The sequence below is a fragment of the Stegostoma tigrinum genome, chromosome 13, assembly GCF_030684315.1.
Source record: "Stegostoma tigrinum isolate sSteTig4 chromosome 13, sSteTig4.hap1, whole genome shotgun sequence".
Taxonomy (NCBI): domain Eukaryota; kingdom Metazoa; phylum Chordata; class Chondrichthyes; order Orectolobiformes; family Stegostomatidae; genus Stegostoma; species Stegostoma tigrinum.
Window position 1 is genome coordinate 75,748,436 of NC_081366.1, and position 9,685 is coordinate 75,758,120.

Sequence of the window (9,685 nt, forward strand, 5' to 3'; positions counted from 1 at the left end):
AACATTAACTTTGCTTTTTCACCACAAATGCTGCCAGACCTGCTGAATTTCACCAGTAACTTTGTCTGGTAATCACAACTAGTATTTCAAGCATTTTGAGCGGTCAGATCTATCAGCTCCAAAAATTAAATTTCCACACCCAGCAGTCAACCTTATTCTTGATGTGGGTTTCAACTTATGGATTTCACTCAGTGGACTGATAAAGCCCAACAAATTTCCCCTATTTTGCCACTCTTTCAATGGGAGGTGGCATCATGGTGGTAATGTCACCGGACTAGGAATCCAGGAGCCCATGCAGTAAAATGAACTAGTGAAATTGGTTCAAGAATTTGTGAATATTTCTAAAGCAGTGGTAGATAGATTTTTGATCTGGAACGAGGTTTGGTTTAATTTGATTTATTGTTGGCACATTTACCTGAGTACAGTGAAAGTTTTGTTTTGTGAGGAGAACAGGTGGATCATAACATACAAGGACATACAGATCATTGGGTATTTAGATAGATCGAGGCATGTAGGGTTACAGCTGCCCAGGAGGTGCACAAAGCAAGATTAACATTAGATTTGAAATTAAGGAGGTGAGCGGCTATCAGGATAAACAGGAATTTGGAAGTGGAGTTAAAACATCAATTCAGCCATGATTTTTTTATTGAACGATGGAGCAGACTTGAAGGATTGTGTAGTCTACTCCTGTTCCTAATTCTTATGTTCAAATCCCATGTGGAATTTAAATTCAATTAATAAATCTGGAATTGAAAACTAGTCTTAATCATGGTGACTATAGCGTTATCAGGATTTATTACAAATTGTATCTGGCTCAATTACATTGCCGAGAGAAGGAAATCTTCCATTCTTACCTGGACTGGCCTACATATATCTCCAGGCCCTCGCAAAGGTGGTTGTGTGAACTGCCTGCTAAAATGGCCTCAAAAACAACTCGATTCAAGAGTGATTATGGATGGACAACAAGATTATCAGTCTTAACAATTATCAGTCATGCCCACATCCCATGAAAGAATAAGGAAAACAATGAAATTCTCCCTTGATTATTTTCAATGGATATGTGCCATTGTTTATCTGTGCAGACTATTTCACACCTTCTGCCTCATGGAAATTTGAACCAGTGACCCCCACCTTTGGAATCTGTGCCGATCTGAAAAGATAAAGCGCAAATTTTGCAGTGGCCATGGTGGCACAAGCTGTCTGGTTTTCATTATCATTGCTCGTTCAAATTTGACAGAAATCTCAGGACCCAGCTCATGTTCAAAACAATGACAAAATCAAGAGCTGCTAATTCCTGGGTTCTCCCAAGGATGCACAGATGAGGTGCCACTTCCTTCAAATCTTAATCAGTAGAAAACTAAGAACATAAGAAACAGAAGCAGGAGTAGGCCATCTGTTCCCTGTCAAACCTGCTCTACCATTCAATAAAGTCATGGCTGATCTTCTCATGGACTCAACACTACTTCTCCGCCCCACTCACCATAACCCTTAATCCGTTTACTGTTCAAGAACCTATCTTTACCTTAAAAACATTCAATAAGGTAGCCTCAACTACTTCACTGGGCAGGGAGTTCCACAGATTCACTACCCTTTAGGTGAGGAAGTTCCTCCTCAACTCAGTCCTGAATCTGCTCCCTGCACCCCCCTGTATTTTGAGGCGATGCCTCCAAATTTGCCCACCAGTGGAAACAACCTCCCTTCTTCTTTCTTACCTATTCCCTTCATAATCTTATATGTTTCTGTGAGATTCACACCCCAACCCCCATTCTTTTAAATTCTAATGAATGTAGTCCCAGTCTACACAATCTCCTGTCATAATCCAACCCTGTTAATTCCAGAATCAACCTGGTGAACCTCCTCTCACCCCCTCCAGTGCCAGGACATCCTTCCTCAAAAATGCACACAGTACTCCAGGTGTGGCCTCACCAATACCCTATACAGCTGCAGCATAACCTCCCTGTCATTTAAACTCCATCCCTTTCACAATGAAGGACAATATTCCATTTGCCTTCTTAATTACCTGCTGCACCTGCAAACCAACTTTATCTGATACATGCACAAGGACACCCAGGTCCCTCTGCACAGCAGCATTCACCATTTAAATAATAATCCATTTTGCGGATATTCCTACCAAAAGGGATGACTTCACATTTACCAACATTGTACTCCATCCGCCAGACCCTTGCTCACTCAATCCTGAGGAGGGAGGTCACCGGACTCAAAACGTCCACTCTGATTTTTTTCTGCACAGATGCTGCCAGACCTGCTGAGCTTCTCTAGCAACTTCTCTCTTTGTCGCAGAAGTTGGGGTTGGTGATAATTAAAACAAAGAAGGCCAGGAAGGAGAATGTGGGTTATTTTTCAATCAATGCTTTCAGAAAGGTGATGACACACTCTGATTTGGAACACAGGACTTCTAGTACACAAGTAGAAACTGCTGCCACACCACAAAAGCTCTTTGCAAGAGTCAACCTCATTGCTGGAGTTGGGGTTTCTCTTTGCAATAATCAATGTTGGTTTTCACAATCACAGTTACTGAGACTAACTTTTAATTCCAGTCTTGTTAATGGAATTTGATTTCCGTTAGCTGCCCTGATGGGATTTGAACCTGTGTCCGTGGACCATTTGCCAGTCCATTGATATTCCTGCTGCTCTACCACCTTTCCCAAAGGCGCGTTTGCACTGACTAATTAACTCTGCCAAGTGTCACATTGCATCGGACCAACTGGAGCACCAACACCAAAGCATGCAAGTAACAAGAGGAAATTTTACAGCTGGTATTCCATTGCAGTATCTATCACTCCTTAATTTGGTTTTCTACCCTCGCCCTCATGCACGACACCAAAGTTGCTGTTTTTTATTCCTCCTTTTTTCCTGTTTTGAAATCAAAACCCATGGCACAGTCTCTTCACTAACTTCTTCTTTGTCAGCCCTTCCCCTGCCCTGGGACACAATCCCTCCTTCTGTCAGTCTTTCCTCCGTTATGGAATTTATACTGAGAACTTAGCAAAAGCCTTCTAAAGAGGGGATTTAATAGAGACATACAAGATGATCAGAGGATTAGATAGGGTGGACAGTGAGAGTCTTTTTCCGAGGATGATGACTTCAGCTTGTACAAGGGGGCATAGCTACAAATTGAGGGGTGATAGATTTAAGACAGATGTCAGAAGCCGGTTCTTTACTCAGAGAGTGGTAAGGACGTGGAACACCCTGCCTGTCCATGTAGTTAACTCAGCCACATTAGGGGCATTTAAACAGTCCTTGGATAAGCATATGGATGATGATGGGATAGTGTAGGGGGAGGGGCTTAGATTAGTTCACAGGTCGGCGCTACATCAAGGGCTGAAGGGCCTGTTCTGCGCTGTATTGTTCAATGTTCTATGTTCTAACACTGTCGTGCTGAACTTTCTCACTTAATTCTTTATTTCTCTGTTTCTGGAACTTAAGATTTTATGAAGCAGTTGAGGTTACTTTGCTGAATGTTTTTAAGGCAAAAATAGATAGATTTATTGAACAATAAAGGAACTAAAGGTTATGGCGAGCAGGCACATAAATGGAGCTGAGAAGATCAGCCATGATCTTACTGAATGGTGGGGCAGGCTTGATGGGGCAGATGGCCTATTCCTGCTCCTAGTTCTTATGTTGGTAGCTAAGATGGCATTATGTGTGGCAACCTTGTTCAATTTTCAAATACCCCATACCTGAGTATATGTGACAATAAAACCTAACTCTAAAACCTAATCTAATTTACAAATAATTTACTTCCGAACTCCATACTTCCAAAGCTCTCTGATGAAGGGTCTAGGCCCGAAATGTCAGCTTTTGTGCTCCTGAGATGCTGCTTGGCCTGCTGTGTTCATCCAGCTCCACACTTTGTTATCTTGGATTCTCCAGCATCTGCGGTTCCCGTTATCTCTCTCTCTACTTCCAAACTTGGTTTGGATCAGCAATTGAGCACATTTTGGCCCCACTTCTTGTCAGTTTTTTTTTTAGATTCACTCGTGGGACGTCTTTTTGGATTCTTCCACGAGACATGTGCCAGTAATGGTTGACCACCCTTAATTCCCCTTCAGAAGCTGGTTGTGAACCATTTTTCTGAACCGCTGCAGATCCCACGGTGGTGGTACATCCGTATTGCTGTTGGGATAGGAGCTACAGATATTTGACACAGCAGCAATGGAGGAACGACAGTATGTTTCCAAGTTAGGATCATGAGTTACTTAGAGAAGAACTTGCAGATGCTGGTGATCCCATGCATTGCCTGTCCTTGCTGCTCTAGGTGGACGTGATCATAAGGTTTGAAATGTGTTATCAGAGGAACCTTAGATGTTGCTGTGCGGTGCATTTCACAGAACAACAGACTGCTGTCAATGTCCACTGGCTGTGGAACCAGCCAATGTTTAAGGAGTTGCCTCTGTTGCCAATCTAGTGATTTCGGGCTTTTTGTGGAGATGGTCATTGCCTGGCATTTGCGTAATGTAAGTGTTGCTTACCGCCTGCTGCCCCAGGCCTAAATGTTGCCTCGATATCTCTGCATGCACGTGCAGACCACATGAAGTTCTGAAGAGCTGTAACTTATACTGAACCAGCTGGCAAACATCTCCACTTTGAGATGACATTGGTGTGAGTGTCAATTGATGAAGCAGCCGATGATGGCTTTGTATAGGAGTCGGCTCTGTCAAATGCCTGCAACAGTGCACTATGGCTGAGATAGCTGACAATCGTAACTATCACCAGTGCTCAAGGATGCTGCAAAGATAACTGTTAAGGCCCCAGCTATTTCCTCTCTTGCTTCTATCGATCTACCTTCCGATAGATCCCATCCAGACCTGGGGACTTGTCCACCCTAATGCCTTTAGAATACCCAGCACTTCGGCCCTCTTTATGCCAACTTGACCCAAAGTAATCAAGCATCTATCCCTAACCTCAATATCCGTCATGTCCCTCTCCTCAGTGAATACCGATGCAAAGTACTCATTCAAAATCTCATTCATTTTCTCTGACTCCTTGCATAACTTTCCTCCTTTGTCTTTGAGTGGGCCAACCCTGTCTATAGTTTACCCTCTTGCTCCTTATGTATGAATAAAAGGCTTTGGGATTTTCCTTAACCCTGTTTGCCAAAGATATTTCATGACGCCTTTTAGCCCTCTTAATTCCTCATTTCACATCAGTCCTACTTTCCCGATATTCTTCCAATGCTTCATCTGTTTTCAGTTGCCTAGACCTTATTTACGCTTCCTTTTTCCTCTTTGATAGTCTCACAATTCCACGTGTCATCCATGGTTCCCTAATCTTGCCCTTTCTATCCTCATTTCACAGGGACATGTCTGTCCTGCACTCTAATCAACCTCTCTTTAAAAGCCTCGCACATATCAAATATGGATTTACCCTTAAGCATCTGCTCGCAATCCACATTCCCCAGCTCTTGCCAAATTTTGTGAAAGTTGGCCTTCCCCCAGTTCAGCACTCTTCCTTGAGGACCACTCTTGCCTTTGTCCATCAGTATTCTAAAACTTACAGAATTGTGATCACTATTCCCAAAGTACTCCCCTACTGAAACTTCAACCACCTGGCCGGGCTCATTCCTCAACACCAGGCCCAGTATAGCCCGTTCCTGATATGGACTCTTCACATAATGACCCCTCTCTCTTCAGCCCTCTGTGGTTATAAATTTGCAGATTCATGACCTTCTGAAAGAAGAAATTCCTCATCATCTCTGTCCTAACTTGGTGACCTCTGTTCTGTGGTTTGGTTTGTTCCCTAGCCCTAACTCTTCCACAAGGAGCAACAATCTTTCCAAGTCTATCATGCAATATATGTAATCCTGCAATAAGTGCATCCCATTCTTTTAAACCCCATAAAGTACAGGCCCAACCCACTTAACATCTCCACGTTAAAAAATCCCTCCATGCCCAGGATCAAAATAGTGAACTTTCTGCGTACTATCTCCAATGCCAATATATCTTAGATAAAAGGACCAAAACTGTTTGTAGTAATCTAGGTATGGTCTAACTTGTGCCTTGTGTAGTTTCAACAAGACTTCCCTAGTTTTATACTTTATTCTCTTTGAAATGAATACCAACATATTATTCACCTTCTAGATTTCTCACTGAAATTAGATGCTAGCTTTTTTGTATGATTTCTGCACGAGGACACTCATATCCCTCAGCGCTGCAGCTTTCTACAGTCCTTCTCCGTTTAACTAACATTCAGCTCTGCTATTCTTCCTGCCAGAGTGCATAACCTCATATTTTCTTACACTCATTCAACCTTCCTGTCTCTCTCTGTCGACTCTTCGTGCCAATTCTCACGAGTTATCTTCTCAGATATTTTTGTTGGGTTGTCCGTAAATCTGGTGATAGCATATTAATTTTCGTCATCCAAGTCAAGAATATATATCGGAAATAATTGAGGCCGCCAGCGTTAATTCCCCAGGTACACCATCATTTGCTGGCAGCTTGAAAATACCCCCCCAATCCCAACTCTCCATTTTCTTTAATTTATGTTGCATAAAACATGGACACACACAATCTCTTCACGTCAATCACTCAGCTCTGTTCATTTGTCTAATTGTTCCATTATCAGAAGGGCCCACCTTTGTCGCCTATACAGTAAGTACTGACCTGTGCAGGGGAACTGTTCTCTGGGTGCCATTGAATCATAGAGTCATACAGCACAGAAAAAAACCCTTCGGTCCAACTCGTCCATGTTGGCCAAGTTTCACAAACTAAACTAGTCCCACCTGCCTGCATTTAGCCCACATACCTCCAAACCGTTCCTGTTCCTGTGCCTGTCCAAATGTCTTTTGAATGTTGTAACTGTACTCACATCTACCACTTCCTCAAGCAGTTCATTCCACACACAAACCGCTCTCTGTGTAAAAGCATTTCATGTCCTTTTTAAATCTTTCTCCTCTCACCTTAAACATATGCTCCCACACCCCAGACCTTGTGGCTGGCACAGTGGCTCAGCGGTTAGTACTGCTCCCTCACAGCACCAGGGACGTGGGTTCCATTCCACCCTGGGACAACTGTCTGTGTGGAGTTTGCACATTCTCCCCGTGTCTGTGTGGGTTTCCTCCGGGTGCTCCAGTTTTCTCCCACAGGCCAAAGATGTGAAGGTTAGGGTGGATTGGCTGTGCTTAAATTGCCCATAGTGTTCAGGGATGTGCAGTCTCAGTGGGTTATAGGGGGGTGGGACTGGGTGGGATGCTCTGAGGTTCAGTGTGGATTTGTTGGGCTGAAGGGCTTGTTTCCACACTGTAGGGATTCTATGATCTAGTTTTGAACTCCCCTATCCAGGCGAAAAGACCTTTGCCACTCACAATATCCATGCCCCTCATGATTTTATAATCCTCTATAAGGTCACCCCTCAGCCTCCTACACGAGAGTGAAAAATGTCCCAGCCGATCTAGATTCTCTTCATATCTCAAAACCTCCTGGCAACATACCGGTAAATATTTTCTGAGCCCTCTCGAATTTAATAATATCCTTCTTATTGCAGGGTGACCAGAACTATACACAGTCCTCCACAAGTTTCCTTACCAATCTCCTGTACAACCTCAAAATGATGTCCCAACTCCTATCCTCAATGGTCTGAGCCAGGAAGGCAGCAACATTTTATTATAGAGATAGCAAGAACTGCAGATGCTGGAGTCAGAGACAACATTGTGTGGAGCTGGAGGAACACAGCAGACCAGGCAGCATCAGAGGAGCAGGAAAATTGACATTTCAGGTTGGGACCCTTCTTCAGAAAGTGGCAACTTTCTTGCTCCTCAAAATTTTATTGTACTTTGGAATATATTGTTGAAGCTGCCAATCTTATTGTGTGAGCCAGATGTCGAGTGCTTTCAGGTTATCCAAATAAACCTGATCTTTTTCTCATCTGATACCCCAACATGTGTGATTTTTTTCGTATGGATCCCCAGAAAACAAGCAGGAGGGAGCGGGAGAGAGAGAGAGAGAGAGAGAGAAAGAGACAGCGAGAGAGAGAAACTTGCTAAATTTCCCAGTGCAACCCAGCTGCCAAACATAGCCTCAACTTGTCAGGCATGAAGATGAAATAACTAAGTCTTTCCCAGGAATCAGAATCAGGAGTGAATGACTCAAACGTTATTGAACAATGTCTTTGTCTACCAAAATACTGCAATATCTCGTTAATGTGTACCAAGTGGCATTTTAGTGGTTTAAGGCTGCCAGGAAGTGGTTGGGGGGCAGGGTGTGTATAGGTGACAGAACATAGGTCCATCGTAAACAAGGAAGTTGATAGTTTCCAGATCTTGCTGATTGGTCAGCATTGACAATGGCCTGAGATATCTGGTCCTTGTGTTATGCTGATGCATCAGGACATTAAATCATTTACAGCCATATTAAACTTTAACACCAACATGTTCCGCTTTTAAAAGATCATTTACAGCTAAAAGATTATTGTGGATGTGAATCTACTGACTGGCAGTTTTGTCTGGAAATTCACAGCGTTAGGAAAACGTCAAGCATGAAGATTAAAAAAGAAGAGATAACGAGTAGCTTTTCAACACACTCTCCTCTCAGCTCAGAGCCATCTCCACAGAAATATATGTGTTTTGCCCTTCCAGGGATATACGAAACAAGGGAGTTAAAAACCAAACCCTGATCTGTGTTTATAGAAGGCCTGAGTAGCATGTAGCTTACTGTGTGGTGAAGGTCACAGTTGAGAACAGTTAATAAACACCCCTGCACTGTAACGAAAAGAAAAAAAAGGATTCTGCCACTCTGATTTATACAAATTAGTGAGCATTGAAGGGAAATAGGACAAAAGAAGTTCAATTAACCTGTAAAGCCAAGAATTTCTGAATTTAATATCTAACCACCAACGTCAACACTACCAGTACCACCCAATGTAATGGCCCCAATTTTCTACTATTTATTCTTTGCTATGACTCAGAAACTGCTGCGTTTTTAAAACTATTTTTGGACTTATTTCCTAATCAAGCACATGTGCGTGTATCATCTAGAATCGCTACAGTGTGGAAACAGTCCCTCAGACCAACAAGCCCACAGCAACCCTCAGAACATCCCACCCAGACACATCAGGGCAATTTAGCACAGGCAATCCACCCTAACCTGCACATCTTTGGACAGCGGGAGGAAACCAGAATACCCACGCAGACACAGGGACAATGTGCAAACTCCACACAGACAGTCGCCCAAGGGTGGAATCGAACCTGGGTCACCTGGTGCTATGAAGCAGCAGTGTTAACCACTGAGCCACTGTACCACCCTAATGTCTTGCATTATTAGTTATTCTCTAACTAGTAAACTCAATGTAATGTTATCTCAACAATACCTGACTAAACTGGCTCCTTTTAAAACATAAATACAGTTGACCTGGGGAAAAGGCATTGATGAGGGAAGGGATCCTTCTTAAATTAATCTTCTTGTGACCCACCAAAGTGATGGATCAATAACCCGGGGAGCCGCTTTATCCAACCTCACCCAAGAACTTAACGTTTTGTGATTTCCTGTCTGGAATTGGGACAAATATCGAAATTGCTGGAAAGACTCAGCAGGTCTGGCGGCATCTGAGGAGACAGAAAAAGAGTTAACGTTTCAAGCCCAAACACTTCTTTGGAAAGTTCTGGAATTTCCATCCTCAAGTCTACGAAGAAGCCAATGTTAGCCGAAGGAAAAGCAACTCAATCTTCCCT